Below are 16912 nucleotides of genomic sequence, written 5' to 3'. Positions count from 1 at the left end.
CGTCTATTACACGAGACACTTTCTTCGCTGGCATCTTCCTTACTTTCCTCTCTGGGATTCTCGAGTTCCCCATGAGTGGTGTCACGTTACTCATCCCTTGTCTGATTACTGTCTGGGAGAGTTGTACTCTGCCCGTATCGTCAATCGTTCCATAGGGTGCAGTCACCCCGGAACCTGGTGCATTCTTGTTAGCGACCAATCGTCCAGCCGTCTCTATCAGTTTTCTCACTGTCTGTTCTACGACGGGATCATCCAAGGGGTGACTAGGATCCGGGATTGTTACTCGGTTCGTCTCTGCTGGAAGCCGTGTCTCCGTTGTTTGACTCATTTCTCGAGGTGTCAAGAGCTCCATCGGGGACTGCCCACGAGGAATATCCCTTGCAGGTATCACTTTCTCAATGGACGTCGTCAACGCCACCTGCTCCGATCGCTCTTTGTATTCCTGCCTTAAGCGTTCGATCTCTTGACCCTGCTTTTTGTTGCAGTCTTCAAACAACTTTCTCCACATGTCCCGGTCTTCCTCCATCGCCAGCATGGTTTTCGTCATATCGTCTAACTCCTTCTTCGTACTTCTCAGCTGATCGTTCATCTCGTCCAGATCTTGTATGGTTTGGTTCGTCTGAACCTTCTGTGTTACTTTCGCCCCTTTTGGTGGCACAGCTGCTCTCAGTGGTGCACCAGACGAGGTCGCCTCGCTGTTCATCTCCCGATGCATTCTCGTCAGCCCAGGTTTGGGCTTGGAGGGCATTGGCATCTCACCTGGTTGGTAAGTCCTAGAACTTCCCAACCCAGGCTCATTCGCCAAGTCACTCCCTGAGAGAGCCCCGTTTCTCCACCTCATCACTCTCATGTTCGGGCGATCTAGTACTCCTCTTTCTCCATATGCTGCCATCAACAGGACTTCCGTGGGGCGGTCCCCACGGTTGTCGTGCCCCAAGATGTTAATCAGGGCGGTCAGCAACATGACCACCTCTGGGTCCTCCAGAGCGAAGTCTCGTTCGATCAGCCGACGATAGATCGCATCTACCATCGGTCCTACATATGCCTCTGCCAGGTCCATCAATTCATCCAGGTTGAAATTGTCCATACTGTTCTTTCCAAGTTTGATTTGATTTCGATTTCAAGTTTTGACTCAAGTGAGCAATTAAATGATCAATCAGGATCTAGAAAAGGAATCACGACTGTCACACCTGTCAGTTTCACCTTAATATATATCGTTAAAATTTGCTTAAAGACAGTTCAGATAAAAAGATATTTATCCTAAAATTTATTAAAATCAATTGGTTTCTAAAATTTTGGAATTCGACCTAAGATTGGACAGTCCAAACTTTGGATCTATTCCCAAGATCGTCATTTAGTTGTTCATGGTCACTAACCCCTACTTACCCATGATCTTAATAACCTAACACATAACATTACATTACATAACACAACATAACACACACATCACACATTACATGTAACTTGGTCCCCGGCCCAACACCCTCTTGCTCATCACTCAGCCTATACTTAAGTAATATTTCTTATGTAGATACACTTGTATGTTCGTATCAGAGAATATCACGTGTACAAGCGCGTACAATTCCCGAGGATGCAGTCTTCCTCTATTTGGATCGTACACTGGAAGCGAGAGCTCCTTCACGTCCATTTCCACAAGGAAGTCCCTCAGCCTCGTCAAAGACAAGACTAGGTTTTCTGGGTCCAAGTGCTGCTTCTCCGTCGCCCTCGTTACCAAGAAGCATAAGTACTTTCCTGGTATCTGCGACACCACCGGGGGTAAGGCTGCTACGCCCCCTATCCCTGGTCTTTGCTTCCAAAGGAATTCCACGTTTTTGTATTCCCTCTTAAAATCTGCCGCTAGCGCCGTCCTAAAACTCATGTCTGCGGTGATTGCTATCGCACATGTTCTGTTTGTGAGTATGAAATCACTATCTGTTAGTACTATGTTACTTGAATATTCATTTGGTAAGTTAAAATATGACTCAACTACCTTGCCTATGTCAGGTTTCTTAGGTTCTTCGCCTGTTTCTGCTTCTAAGTTTCCTGTTTCTCTTGCTATTCTCAATTTTTTTATTATCAAGTTTTCAGTGTGGGTAAGTCCTACCCCCACTCCCCGGACAAAAATATCCATCGGCGTCCCCGTCGATCGCATACCGGGTATTAAGTCAATATTAGAAGCTGGAATGAGAAGTTGTCCTTCCTGGGCAGCCCAGGAAGGATCAACTCGTTCGGTCTTAATGTATTTCGCGCTTTCGCGATCTACGTCTTGAATCGTAACGCTGGTCTTTTTGGGGTCTGATTTCATTTCGTTCAGCCACTCTAAGACACGCAGGTTCGTCAGGTCTTGTTCATTTGACTGCTGTTGCTCATCGTCGAACTCCACCTCGGGTTTCGACCAGTCGTCAACCCACTCATCGTTGTGATCATCGACTATGTCAATGTCTTGTGACACGGTTATTTCCTCTAAACCCACTACTTCCTCCACTATTTTCTTTAGATCTATCCTTTCCACTACAAAGTCGTCACCGTAAGGATTGTATTTCTTTCTTGTTCTCGTCCCGTCTTTCTGACGAGTCTGTATCGTGAACGGAAGATCCGGTTCCAAATTCTTGGGAACCTCTGTCTGTTCGGAATCCTGCCAATCTTCCTCTGCGTAGGGCAAGGTTTCATCGTCTGCTTCGATCTGTTCGTTTGGATCCAGGTCCAATGGTGTATCCGTGCCTTCCTCTACGACTTCGTTTCCATCGTTCTTCTCCCTGGTGCCTTTTTCATTGATCTCACAAGCAGGGTCCATCATTAGATAATCCCCTTCTTCCATGTCTGCAGGTATACACCAGTCTTCTGTCGATGGATTGTGTGGCTTGATGTTCTCGTAGTGGGCGGCTCGGCCAGTACTCAGTCTATAAAAGCGTCCCTCTTGGTGCACCTCTGTAATCATGAAGGGTCCCCCCTACTTCTTCAGAAGCTTCTTCGTCCCTTTCGGTGGTATAACGTTCTGAAATACCCAAACGTAGTCTCCCACCGAGTAAGCCTTTGCACCAGCTGCTTTCTTGTCGAATCTTTTCCTCTGCCTTGCCTGTGCCTGCTGAGTGTTTCGTCTACACAAGTCGTTCAACTCCTGTTGGCGTCTGATCACATCCCTCACGTAGACCTGTGGGGACGTTTTCTTTCCCTCATATTCTGGGTAGAAGAAGGTTAAGGGTAAAGACTTTTCGTGTCCAGTTAGCATCATGTGTGGACTGACTCCAGTGGTGGAGTGTTGCGTGCTATTATAAGCTCCCATCACCTGCGGAAGGTATCTGTCCCAATCGGTCATGTACCTGGAACAATATACTCTCAGCATCGACACTAACGTCCTATTCTGTCTTTCCACTAAACCATTCGTTTGAGGGTGGTATGTCGTGGAGTGAGCCTGAGCGACCTGTGAGCGTCTCATAAGCTCTTTCGTAAGCTCTCCTACGAAAGCCGTTCCATTGTCCGATTGAAACGTCATTGGACAACCATGTCTTGCTATCCACGTATTGATCAGGTGGTCGCATGTCTCTTCCGCCGAGGCAGTTATGCAGGGCACGGCCTCTGCATACTTCGTGAAGTGATCTATCATGACCAATACTTGGTTGTAACCGCTGTCTGTCATGCATATCTTCTGGTGATCTATCTTCACCACCTCGTTGAATTCAGACGACTCAATCGATTGTAAAGGAAATCGCAACTTCCTAGGATCCTTGACCTGTTGGCATGACAGACATGCTGTCACCCATTTCTCGCATGCCTTTTTCATTCCAGGCCACTCAAAGCGCTTCAGGATCCTCTGATACACTTTGTCGATCCCTTGATGGCCCATCTGATCATGCGACCTGAATAATAGTTCTGTCTGATAGAGTTGCGGCAACACTATCGCGTTATATTTGTATAAGACCTTGTCTTCTTCTCTTCTCCTGCAAGCCACGATCCCGTCCTTGTTCAGATATAATCTCCCCTCCTTCTGCATGAAGTATTGTCTCAGGATCCTATAGCTGTCTTCTTCCAGGTCACCTTTGTCAGGTGCACCGTTTTCTATCCACCTTTTTAGGTTGCTTGTCATGCGATCATTTCTCTGCGCCCTTAGAAGGTCCGAGAGTCTGTATCTCGCCTTCAAGTACGTCTTCATGACTCTCATCTGACTATTCAGCTCGTTGGGCTGATGTCTGTCTTCTTCCATCTTAACGCACCAAATCTTCACCAACGGTTGTGTTTCTTGCTGAAACGGCTGAAGATCAGTCCTGACTACCTCTTTCTGCGGCAACAGGCTTATCGAACGTTTCGATACCGCTATCGTTTCTAAGTCATCCGCTGCGTTGTCAAAGACTCTTTCGCTTGGTATTAGGTAGCGATCACTGTCAGGATCCTGGTACACCTCTCTGTCCAGGTCTCTCGCCCGAGTTTCCACTAGTAGCGTGTGTATCGCCAGTTCTGACAGTTCGGATCCCGAAGTCGAATTCCTGTCGGAATAGGTGTCCATTCCTGAGTTTCGGGATTCATCATCCGTCGAAGGTGTTGTGCTGGAGACTGCACGCTCCTCCAGATCATGTCCGTATTTCCTTCGCATCCATCTGAACTCCCCGGACAAAACCTTGTTCTCTAGGTCCTGTTTCTCATCAGGTATTTTCTCGTCTATCTCGGACTCCCCGGACCAATTCACTTGTCCCGGGTGTTGATCTTGTGATCGCTGGTTTTTCTCCTCATCCTTCTCCCCGGACAAATAGTCTTGCAGCAGATTTTGTTTTACAACTTCACCGTCTTTATCCCGGTCTACAAAGGTGACAGTTTTCTTTTGCCTGCCGCTCTCCTGTCCTTTCTGTCCGTAAGAAGTACTGGTTAAAATCTCTTGGGGTATTGAGGATACTAGTTGCTGAACTATTGTCCTACAATCCCTCAAGTTCTCTTCGTGTTGTCGTCTGGACGGCATGATCTTCACTTTCTCACTGATTGTCAGCGATGCCACTGCTGCTGTCCACTCGGGGTCATCTCTGGTCACTTCTCTTTCTAACAATCCACCTTGTGGTGTGACTTGCACCGTTTTATCCAATAGTGAGAGGCTGTTTATATTCATGCGAGAGAGTTCCTGCTGGACCAGGTTCGAGCGCAGCAACAGATCCAATGGGACCGGGTCCTCCCTTGACAGGATCTTTATCTCGGCTGCTTTCTCTACAGGTAACTCAGGATGCCCCGGAATTGGATGTCCAGACTTATCCAACCATCTCGTTAAGGGAAGCGCTTCATAAGTTTCTTTGTCCAGAAACGAGAATCCCTCCTTTACTTCCGCCTGATTGGCCTGCTTCTGCTCCAATCTTTCATAGAACTCAGTTTTCTTGCTGAGACTGTCAGCATTCTGATGTTTATCACGCATCCTATGTTCGATTATCATATGGTAGCCATCCAATCTTTCTATCCATCTACCAATATAACTCTGATCTATCGAGTAGGTCTTCAACCAGGATAACGGTCTGATGTCCACGCGTAACTTGAAGGGAGCGCTCCCCAAGTATGCACGGTACTTTTCCACGAAAGTGACTACTGCAAACATTTCTGCTTTTGGTGCGCCATATTTCATCTCTGTGTCACTCAAGACCTTGCTGCCGTATGCAATGGGACCGAGAACCGTTCTTCCGTTCCATTCTTGCTCTTGATGCAATATTCCTGAGATGGCCACCACCGATGCGTCTGTGTCAAGAACATACATGCCCTTTTCTGTAGGCATGCCCAGCACTGGCGCTTCGCACAGTTCCCGCTTTATGTTCTCGAAAGCAACTTGTGCCTCTTCGTTCCATTCGAACTTTTTCCCTTTGTTGCGCATCAGCTTCTGCATCGGGTACACCTTGTCCGCGTATCCTTTTATGAATTCTCGGTAGTAATTGGCAAACCCTAGGAAGCTCATGAGCTGTGTGTCCGTTCTAGGAGCTTTCCATGTCAGCACAGCCTCTACTGCTTCTGGATCTGGCCTCACACCATGCCTGTCCACCATTCTTCCCAGGTACTTGATCGAATCCCTAAGGATTTCACATTTCGATGGTTTGCATTTCAAGCCTGCTCTTTTCATACATCCGAAGACCTCATCGAGTCGATCAATGTGATCCTCCAGGGTTGGTGTCGCTATGACTACGTCATCCACGTAGCACATCAAGAGATTCCCGTACTTTTTGGTCACTCCTGTCAAAGCCTGAGCCATCAGCCTTTGAAAAGTTGCTGTTGCATTGCACAAGCCGAAGGGCATCCTCTTCCACTGGTACAACCCCAGTTCGCACGCGAATCCGGTTTTCTCTCTGTCCTTCTTTCGCAGAGGAACTTGCCAGAAGGCAGAACCCAAGTCCAATGTGGTGAAGAACTTTGCATCACCAAGTTTGGATAGGCTCTCGTCTATTCGCGGTATCGGGTACGCATCTTTAATCGTTACCGCGTTCAAGTAACGAAAGTCGCAACAAAATCTAAGCTGCCCCCCTTTCTTTTTCGCCATGACTACCCCGCAAGCCCACGGTGATTTCGAGGGTTTTATCATGTCGTATTCAAGCAACATTTCTATTTCCGCTCGGCACGCTTCCGATTTATGTGGCGTCATTCGCCTTGCGCCTTCCCTATGGGGAACGGCGCCCTCTTCTAGTTCGATTTCGTGTTCGACGAAATTACAACAACCGATGTCCGCCTTATGTTTTAAAAATACTTCGGCATTCCGATCTAGGAGGTCCCGTAATTTTTCAAAATCTCCCTCACCTGTTTTTCCTTTTAAATGTTCTATTTCTGGCAAAACCGGTTTGTCGGAATCTAGTTCATATGACGAGGGGCGTTCCGGAAAATTCGAGCAGCTTGATAAGCCGTCGTCCGTTTCGGATTTCATTGAAAACAATTTATGAATAGATTTTAATTCATTAATTCTCTTTAAGATTTTATCTTTATTTGCATGATAAGGACAGTCTTTCACACTATATTTCTTCGAGTTTTCTGTCTCCTCATAGTCGGTCCTCATCGGCAAGGCGTAGCCAAGCTTCTTTCCACGCTGGATTGAAACCGTGGTGTCCAGTGTGTTCAACAACACACTGACACACAGTCCGTTTCGCGTTACCGAGAAGCTCCGGCCTAAAATCACCGAACTCTGACTATTTGGATTCGGTACTAAGCAAACCTGTTTGCTATCACTTAACGAATTTAAATTTCTCATTCTAAAAATTGCTACTACAGCTTGTCCTGGTTGTAACTTTACTTTTCTATCCAAAAAAACTGGTACCTTATTTTCATCTGTTATTATCCTATTAATTGGTCTCTTAACATACTTTCGGTCCGGGTTTCTAATCCGTATTAGACCGTTGTTCAAGTCAATCATCACGTCGAAATTCCTGACAAAATCTCTGCCCAAGATGAATTGGTCGGCGTCGTCCAGATTCTCTACCACCAGGAAGCTCATCCAAAGGTTCCGTCCTCCCATGTGAAGGACCGTCACCGGTGTTCTTCCGGCTACGTAGATAGCTCCTCGATTTGCAGCGGCTAGTCGGAGATTCGTTGGAATCAGATCTTCCCGCGTGAAGCCCATTCTTTCCCAAGTTTTTATCGGCATCACACTCACTACCGCTCCTGTGTCCAGAAGCCCTGTGACTCCGATTTTTGTTCCGTTGGTGTCGAGCAGGTGTGCTGTCACATCTGCTTCATATCCAATGTGTACCGCGTCTTGTTCCATCATGGCGTCATGGCCTATCCTGCGGACTTTGAGTTCCTCTTCACCCAAATAGATCTGCCCCATTTGGTCATCATCTGTTGTTATGTAAGTCCTGGTGTAAATACTGATTCCATCCACGTTCAGCATTACTTGATACGGTCCATAGACTTCTAGGTAGCGTCCATGAAGTTTCTTCATGCGAGGGCCACCCGTTGTTAGTAGTGCCCTCACAGCTCTCGACTCGGTGCGTGGCTCCATCTGCCTCAGATAGTCTGCATATGTGTCCAAATGCATCAAAGTGAACTCAGACGGTTCACTCAGGTTTCTGATTACCTGATGCCCTGCCACCGAGATTATCGACTGTATTTTACTTCCTTGCGGTACCATACCGAACCTCTGACCAGAGATAACATTGAGTTTCATGCTCAAGCTGCTCGGTGTTTTTGCCTCTTCAACTTCCGTTGCTTCGAAGGCGTTCAGTTGCTCCTGTAATTTCTCATTCTCCAGCTCGAGTTTCACCTTTTGTTCAATCTCTCTCGTCACTAGTTCCTGCTGTACTCTATTTATAGCATCCCTCGCAGCTGCCCTATAATCAATTTTGAAGTCATCGGCCGCAGTTGCTGGTTCCGGTTCACGCGCTTCTTCTGTTACCGCTTGCATCTTCTTCGCCACCAGCTCTTGAGGTTTATCCTTTCTGCGTGCCTCCGCTTCACTCAACAGGCGAGCCTTGCTGGCTTTCACTCCTGACAGTGCTTCCTCATGTCTTGGATGCTTGATGTCTGCCACTGCATCCCAGAATTGCGGACAATCTGATTTAAAATGACCTTCCAAGTTGCAAAAGAAACACCTCGGGCCGAATTTCGCAATTACTCCTCTCATGAAATCCTCATGGTCCAAATCTGACGCATCTTCGTCCTCGAGGCTAAAGCCTATTGCTTTCATGCCTTGTTTGTAAGCTGGGCATGCTGACACATGATGGTCAGTTGAACTACAATTAGCACAAGAGCGTCTCTTGTCCATATCGTCCCTCGGTTTGTACCAATTGTTCCCTTGGTTCGCTGGTCCGTTGTTAAAATTGCCATAATTGTTCTTGTAGTATCCAGATTTTGAAGGAGGTTTCAACAATAGATACTCTTTTGATTTGAGCCTCAACTCCTCCGGTGTTGGCGCATTAGTTGATAGTGGTGTGTAATGCGTTGCTAGCATCGTACGAAGTTCATCATTTTTCACACCATCGATGAATTTTGAGGCTACGGCCAGGTTCATCCTTCGGTTTGACTCATCCGGTTGGCTGCGTCTTCTCAGCATTTCCAAATCATCGAGAAACTTGTCTATGGTTTCATCTTCCCGTTGCCTCCTTTTCTCAAAGCGCATCATCGCCTGGTGCCCCTGCACCCCTGATCCGAAACGGTTTAACAAGATTTCGAAGATTTTCTCTGCAGTGTCACGTTGATACTGTTTCTTGGCCATGACACAGTTCAGGGCTGTCCCTTCTAAGTTGCTGGTGAGCGCGCTGCATTCCTGTCTCTCAGACAAGTCTTCTTCCTCGAAATGCAGCTTCATTACCTCTATCCAGGTATCAATACAGCCATCAGATTCGTCTTTGTAGCATCTTGGCTTCTTAAAGACTCTTCTGGACTTTTCACTGCGTTCATTGGTTCTAGATAACCGCGTCAGGAATGTCTCCAAAGACCTGTTCAGGGGTTCAAATGCTGTGGCCATTGCCGTAGCATCCCTTGAGTGTCCCGCTTGAGTGTCCTCACACCTCGTCGAAGGCTCTGTGTGCGGTGCATCCCTGCAATCCGAATCGCCGTAAGCGTTTCCCGCTTGGCCCACGTGACTCCTCCTCGGGCTTGCATGCCCCCTGTTGCCGGAATCACTTCTCCCAGTCGCATGTGTGCCTTGCGTTGGTCGTTCGTTAGAGGTTTGTCTGTTCCCCGTTGAACTTGCTCTACTGTTCGGGCCCCATGCTGTATTACCCCTTGTGGCATAGCCTGATGAACTGCCCCTGCCTCTAGTGGATCCATACGTCTTCCTCATTTGATGTTCATTGAAGTTCACCCTCGGTTCCCTGCTGGGACCTCCCGAGTTCGGCTCTCCTTCTTTTGGTCCACTCTTGCTGCTTAGTTGCCCGTCCAACCTATCCATGATAGCCTGAGTTCGCCTCTCCATCATCGCGTCTATCTTTATGTCAAGAGACCCAAGAGACTGCTCTTGCTGTATTCTTAACTTCTCCATGTCGGCTCTTAAGCGTAACTCCCTCTGTTCCGCCTCTCTTGTCATTCGCGACAAGTTCCTCGTCAAATGTTCGTCCGTTCTTTCTTTCAAGCGTTTCTCGCTTCTGCCAACTTCTTGTCTGTTGCGGTTTATTTCTTCCCGCAGACTTTCTCTTTCAATGTGAACTGCTCTTTCCAGTTCACTCATCCTTATCGACATCTGTTCATTTTGTTCCTCTAAACTGCCCACTATGTTGTTTAAGGCTTCCTCTAGTGCTGCCCCGTTATCCATGAGTGGCGTCACTAGTGGTGGTGTAACTCTGTCAGTCCCAGGTAGCTTCGTGCTGGTAGAGATCCGGGCCTTGATTCTCTGTCTTGACGTTTTATCATTATCTATTTCAGGATCCGCTAACGCGTTGCCAAGCCCTCTGGTTCTACTCTCTTCGGGTTGTGGCTCCGAACTTGTCCTAATCGCGAAGTCCTTTGACTGGCCCGGTGTGTTTGCCTCTTTGCTTATCGTTGTCACTACACCAAATTTATCCATGGTTCCAGTCTCTCTTCCGACGTGTGCCTCACTCTCCTGGATCGAACTATTGAGACTGACTTGAGATCCAAAGTCCCCTTGCTCCTCTTCATCCTCTTCCTCCTGGGACTCCCCATCGTTTCCTGCTCCTCCTCCCATGCTGAATGGAAAGATGTTTCCGAAGGTGTTCTTCATTCTTTCTGAGAACGATGATGAGGTTGTTTGTTTCCCAGTTCCGCTTGCCATCATAGTGTTGTCTGTCGGAGATCTTCTAGTTGCCGTTACTTCAGTTGAGATGTCGGACAGTTCCGACATCTCCTCTCGATCCAATGTCCCGGTGGAAGTGGCAAAATCATGGCCTTGTTCTACCGGAGTAGATTCACTCGCCAGCCTTCTGCCTCTCCCTTCCAGTCCATTTACTCCCTGGTTGTCGTTCATGGTATGGTCCGTATTGACCTCCACTTCTAACAGTTCTCTTCGCTCTTCTGAGGTCTTTTGACTTCTCGTTTCAACCATTCTGCCTGAAACCGTCCCCCTTTTGTCAGACCGGGATCGCTTGATCCAATCCACAAAAGGATCGGTCATCGTTTTTCTTTGCTTTTCAGGTATGAATTTCCTAGAGCTATTACCTCGTTTTGGTATCCTTGACTTGTCTAAACTCATTCTCTATTTGTCACTTTCCTATGCCTACTCTTGACTCAATTGCTAGAGACCTTATAGTTTTATTAACAATAATAATGACACAACACAATAAATTTCACCAGATTCTATTAAACAGTAACCACGAATCCCTGTATGTTGTCAGAGTACAGTTTGTATAAAATTTATTCACACTGACCGTTTATCGGTCCAAAGATCTGGAAACTAGCACAATATGATGTTATCAGTCAATTTAAAAGATAGTGTATTCAGTTTACGTTGATTTAAAATCAAAAACAAAAAAATATATTGACACAGTATGAATGTATATATAAAAAAACGTATGTGTCTTGTACTCTTAGTCGGTCGCAGTACAATAGTCGAACCTGTTTTTTAAAGAAAAAGCTTTCCCTGCTTGGTGCTGCACCAAACAGACAAAACTTTGAAGGCAGTAATTTTCTCAAGTGGGCGTCTATTGCACCCACCGAGTACTGTGTTACCTATCTGCCTTCGGACTGCCCGAGCTAGACCTACTAAAATCCTCAGGGCAGTCACTTTTCCCAAAAACGTATTATGTTTCAATCCACACCAATGAGTCACGCTCTTTTTAATTTAGACTTAGTGTCGCGAATATCCGAGTTCGGACCTGTTTTGTATTAGTCTGGTTCTTTTTGAAAGGCAAGTTACCAGTGCAGTCACTGATACCTAGCCTGTGTATTAATAACCTAATACCTCTCGCTTTTTAGTCTTTCTTTCGTTTACCTAAGTCCTTAATAAAACAATACCCCTCCGGATTGGCACAAATAGGACCCTTCCGGACTGTCAGAATATGGACCCCTCCGGATCGGGACCCCTCCGAGTTAGTTAATAGTAGACCCCTCCGGTTTTGGACCCCTCCGAATTAGCAACTATAAGACCCCTCCGGATTCGGACCCCTCCGGTTTTGTGGAAAGTAGACCCCTCCGGATTCGGAGCCCTTAGCTCTGTCAAAGTAGCTTCTCGCAGTTTTCTTAATTTCAGCTTATACCCCTCCGGATACGTTCTGCGTTGCTATTATGCTGTTTGAATTAACTGGGAAGGGTATAGGATCCTTTCCTAGACCCCTCCGGATTGAAGTTAAGGCGCTTATTTGACAATTCACACTAACGGTGAAGGGTCTTATCACTTGCCTAATTTCGCCTCTTCTATGGTTGTCTTGTGCCTTCAGCCCTCCCTTTTTGTCTAGATCAGCCTAAAGTTACTCTATTCAATCGCTGTTACCTTTTGGTAGGGGTGTGAATGCTTTTCTAAATAAAATTTTATAAAACGTGAAGGGTCTACCCTCCAAATCGGTGAATTTGCTAAAAACAATCTCAAAAAATTTTCTCGCTCGCTTTTTCGAGTAATTCTCTTTCCTACTAGTTAGTTCAGCTAATTTCTGATCTAATGGTACCAAGATGGACTCGATATGCTCTGTAGTTCCAAAGTTATTAACCAAAACGTCTTTTTTCCAAATTCAAAAACTTTCTCTCTTATAGGTTCCGCCTAACTTTTTCCGCAAATCTGGTCCTTTCGACCTAAAAATTATTGATCTGAGCTCACAAGGCCTATACTCTTCTAGTTCTATGCAAAAGACCCGATTTAAAACGCTTTTGTAGAGAAAATTTGCGAAAAACTATGCTATCTGGACCCCTCCGGATTGATGAATCCACCAAATCAAACACGTTATGTTCGATTTCTCTGCAACCCGGAAGGCTTTCGGGTAGCGGGTTTTAAAACTCGTAGATTCACTAGTGGACGTTGTCCGAACAACTATTTTTACTGTCCTAACTGAAAGATTTCAAAAAATTTTCTGATTTTATAGTGTTTCTTACTATCAAAAATTGGGAAAATTTGGTTTTTGGTACCAAACTAGTTCCAACCACTTCCGAACTAAAGTTAACCGGTTCTACTTATTACAGTAGTGCAGTTACGATGTAACACACTAACTTAGCGCTTTTTTCCGTTTCAAAAAATATCGATATCTCAAAAATCGCGACTTGTGGGGGGATCAAAATATCGCAATTTTGATCCTAAAAACCGGTCTGTTTTCGTTGTTTTTCACTGAAAAACGATATAAGACTATTAATATAGGCTATATAAGTAATAATATTAGTAATACTATACCCCTCCGGGTTTGTTTATTATCCGAATTAAGGTGCTTAACTCGGATATTCGCAGTTCGGTGAAGGGTCACTACAGTGCAGCACTGTCGAGCCCCCCACAGATTACTATCTTACTTTTTGTACCAAAAGGGATACAAAACTTGTTAAGGATACCCAACAGTCGATTGTTGTTGTCGTTGAGCCCCTTCTTGTTGCTCCTTGTACTGCTTGCCGGATCGGTCTTCACCCAGGACCCTTCCGAATTGAGCGCAAATCAGCTGACCCTTCCGGTTTGAGCGCAATTTATCATTAACGTGCTTAAATGCTCAAATAACCCTACAGTACAAGCCTCACAAACGGGCCACAAAATTGATCGTAACAATCTTGACTGATATAAATGCCTGTAATAACAATATATCAATCAACAACAAACGGGGGGTTGAATCACATCTTGTCTGGGGGGATGATTTCTACTGATTTTTTACTTTTTTACTGTTTTTGGTTTTTCGGTTATTTTTTTTATGTTTTTTGTTTTTCTTGGGTACTATACTACTTTTTGTTTGGTTTTACTTATATCTTTAAGTGTTTTTGGTCACCAACCATTCAGGGGACGAGGGGACGGCCGATCCCCCCACCCTTCCTGGTTCGTGAATTTTCGGTCTTAACTAGGTTAAAAAACTATTCACGGCAATCCGGAAGGCTTCCGCGTTCCGAACTACCCTTCCGCCCCGGCGGTTTAGGCCTATTAAGGGCGTTAATGTGAGCATCCGCTCGGCGCGGAGTGCTCGTTAACGGTTCTGCCGGTCATGATGTTAAAATGAATACCACCCAGGAGCGCCATAAAAATATACATGTAACATTCGCCCGGAAGATACATATCGACGGATAACAAAACTAAGTCTTGAGACGACTGGCTAGCGTCTAAACAGAGCTTTGCATGTTTTTCACCGTCTCTACCAAGCCAGTACTTTTCGGTGGTCTTTCTTACATCGGGTCGACAAAAACGTTACTGCTCTCCGGCTTCGACCAGAACGCTCAAATTAACTGAATTACATGCAAAAATAGTGAGCTCATGGCTGGGTCTCAGTATCCCCAGACCACGAGGTCACTCCTAAAAACAGGGCTACTACTTATTATATTACTATTGTTTTTGTTCAGTAGATAAAAACCATCATCTCCATCGAAGATGGACCAACCCTTTCCCCCAACTCCTAGCTTCTCATCCTTATCAAAATGAATCCAGTTGTTAATTAAATTCAATTCAGGACATGACAAGAAGCTAAAAGTTTATATAAAAGGCTAAAAGTTCCAGTCCCGAAACCCTTCCGGATTCTTGAATCCAGTGAATCAAGCTCCTTAAGTTCAATTTCACACCAATCCGGAAGGCTGGTTCTCACCCTTCACCGTTGTTGGCAACGGCCTTGCAACTATTGTAGCAGCACAATAGTTGCAACTTGGAACGTTCTCTGCTATTGTAGTTCGTTGTCGTTTTTCTTTAATCTCGATTTTCGTTCTGTTCGCAATCACAGATAAAGTTGTTCTGTTTTTCACTCGCTTTTTGTTAAAATGGCCGTTTCAGCATTTCTCAGAAATGTGACGTCATCATTCGAATTTTTGAAAATTTAAAATACTAGAATATTCTAGCCCTCACCGTTTGGCTAAACATTCCAATAACGTCGCTAATCCTTCGAAATCATCAACTCGGAAGGCTTACTGCTCAAAATTCGAATCCTGCATAAATTGCATTTTGGCCATTCTGGTCGAATGTCACACTTGAATTGCTCGGCCAACCATGCTATAGGAGGACTAAGGCAATTAGGTATGAAATAAAAAAGAATAGGAGTCAACAAAAAAATTAAACAAGAAAAATCGCCTAATCTTAGGTTTTTTTTTTAATTAAAAATTTTTAAATTTTCCTCAGAAAAAACTTAAATTCTGCAAAAAAATCTTCCTCATTTAATTCCATCAATGCTGCTTTTCATTGGTTTTCAGAAAAAAAGAAGGCAAATAACCTTCAAAAAAATAGGTGCTGAGGGAGCTGAGACGACAAACATAACGAACGATAAGTCGAGAATAGGCTAAAAATTTCTTGTGTGCAAAAAAAAAGAAGTCAAAGCCGGATTCGAAAAACAAGCCTTTGTATTCCCGAGCAGGTGTGTTACTCTACACCAGCTGCTCTGGATGGTTGATACAGAGCATAAGATGCTCTGGATGGTTGATACAGAGCAGACTGAAAAAAAAAACAAGATCCGTTAGGGACTCGAGCCCAAGACCTATGGGGGAGAAAAGACGGAGTTAACTCTAGGCCATGTGGGAAAGCACCTATAATTTATTAAAATTCAATAATAGAGCAAGTAAAATTTGTAATTTGTAAGATAAGTTGTTTATGGGATAGAAGTCGGTGGCGTTCCTCATGATGGAGGGACCGAATTTTTAAATTTACTTTCACCTCCTTTCAGTCAGTCAGAATTGCATATTCAAAAAACTCAACAAATCGCAAAAAATCTCAAAGAACGCACACAAATCCACGCATTTATAATTAATATAGTTGACCGATTAGAAAATATGCAAAGCATAAATTTTATATTATTGGGAAATCGAAGTCGGGTATTGGAAAACCAATTTTTAGACATAAATCAATGCCTGGGTTCAGGCGTAAGAAAAACGACTACAAATAATTCAAAAAACAAATTGTCGTTCCTCTAACGCATTTTTCATTCATTTAACTTGTTATACAAACCCGAACCAGGCAAAAACGCGGAAACAAAATATTTCTCGCAACCACACTAACGAAGCGAAAACAAGGCCGACAAGTTTTGAGCAGGCACCCTTGAGCCAAATAACTCACACCAACTATTAACTCACCAGCTTGAATTGCTCGGCCAACCATGCTATAGGAGGACTAAGGCGATTAGGTATGAAAAAAAAAAGAATAAGAGTCAACAAAAAAAAAGCGGAATCACTAGAAAAATTAAACAAGAAAAATTGCCTAATCTTAGGTTTTTTTTAAATTAAAAATTTTCCTCAGAAAAAAAATTTAAATTCTGCAAAAAAATCTTCCTCATTTAATTCCATCAATGCTGCTTTTCATTGGTTTTCAGAAAAAAAGAAGGCAACTTAACCTTCAAAAAAGTAGGTGCTTAGGGAGCTGAGCCGACCAACATAACGAACGATAAGTCGAGAATAGGCTAAAAATTTCTTGAGTGCAAAAAAAAAGAAGTCAAAGCCGGATTCGAAAAACAAGCCTTTGTATTCCCGAGCAGGTGTATTACTCTACACCAGATGCTCTGGATGGTTGATACAGTGCAGACTGAAAAAAAAACAAGGTCCGGTAGGGACTCGCGCCCAAGACCTAACGGGGAGAAAAGACGGCGTTAACTCTAGGCCATGTGGGAAAGCACCTATAATTTATTAAAATTCATTAATAATCGCGAATCCCCCCACCCTTCCTGGTTCGTGAATTTTCGGTCTTAACTAGGTTAAAAAGCTATTCACGGTAATCCGGAAGGCTTCCGCGTTCCGAACTACCCTTCCGCCCCGGCGGCTTAGGCCTATTTAGGGCGTTAATGTGAGCATCTGCTCGGCGCGGAGTGCTCGTCAACGGTTCTGCCGGTCATTATGTTAAAAAAGAATAACACCCAGGAGCGCCATAAAAACATCTATGTAACATTCGCCCGGAAGATACTTATCGACGGAAAATAAAACTACTTCCTAAGACGACTGGCCA

The 16912-nt window shown here is 44.7% G+C and overlaps 1 protein-coding gene across 1 annotated transcript in view; it reads left to right on the top strand.

Annotated features, from left to right (window-relative positions):
* Positions 1 to 16912, top strand: part of LOC134845887 (protein IWS1 homolog A-like) — a 576794-nt gene that overhangs the window by 201832 nt on the left and 358050 nt on the right. The window lies entirely within an intron of this gene.

This window comes from Symsagittifera roscoffensis, chromosome 1 (genome assembly GCF_963678635.1).
Source record: "Symsagittifera roscoffensis chromosome 1, txSymRosc1.1, whole genome shotgun sequence".
NCBI lineage: Eukaryota > Metazoa > Xenacoelomorpha > Acoela > Convolutidae > Symsagittifera > Symsagittifera roscoffensis.
The sequence above is the reverse complement of the archived record's forward strand: the minus strand, read 5'-3'. Positions and strand labels throughout refer to the sequence as shown.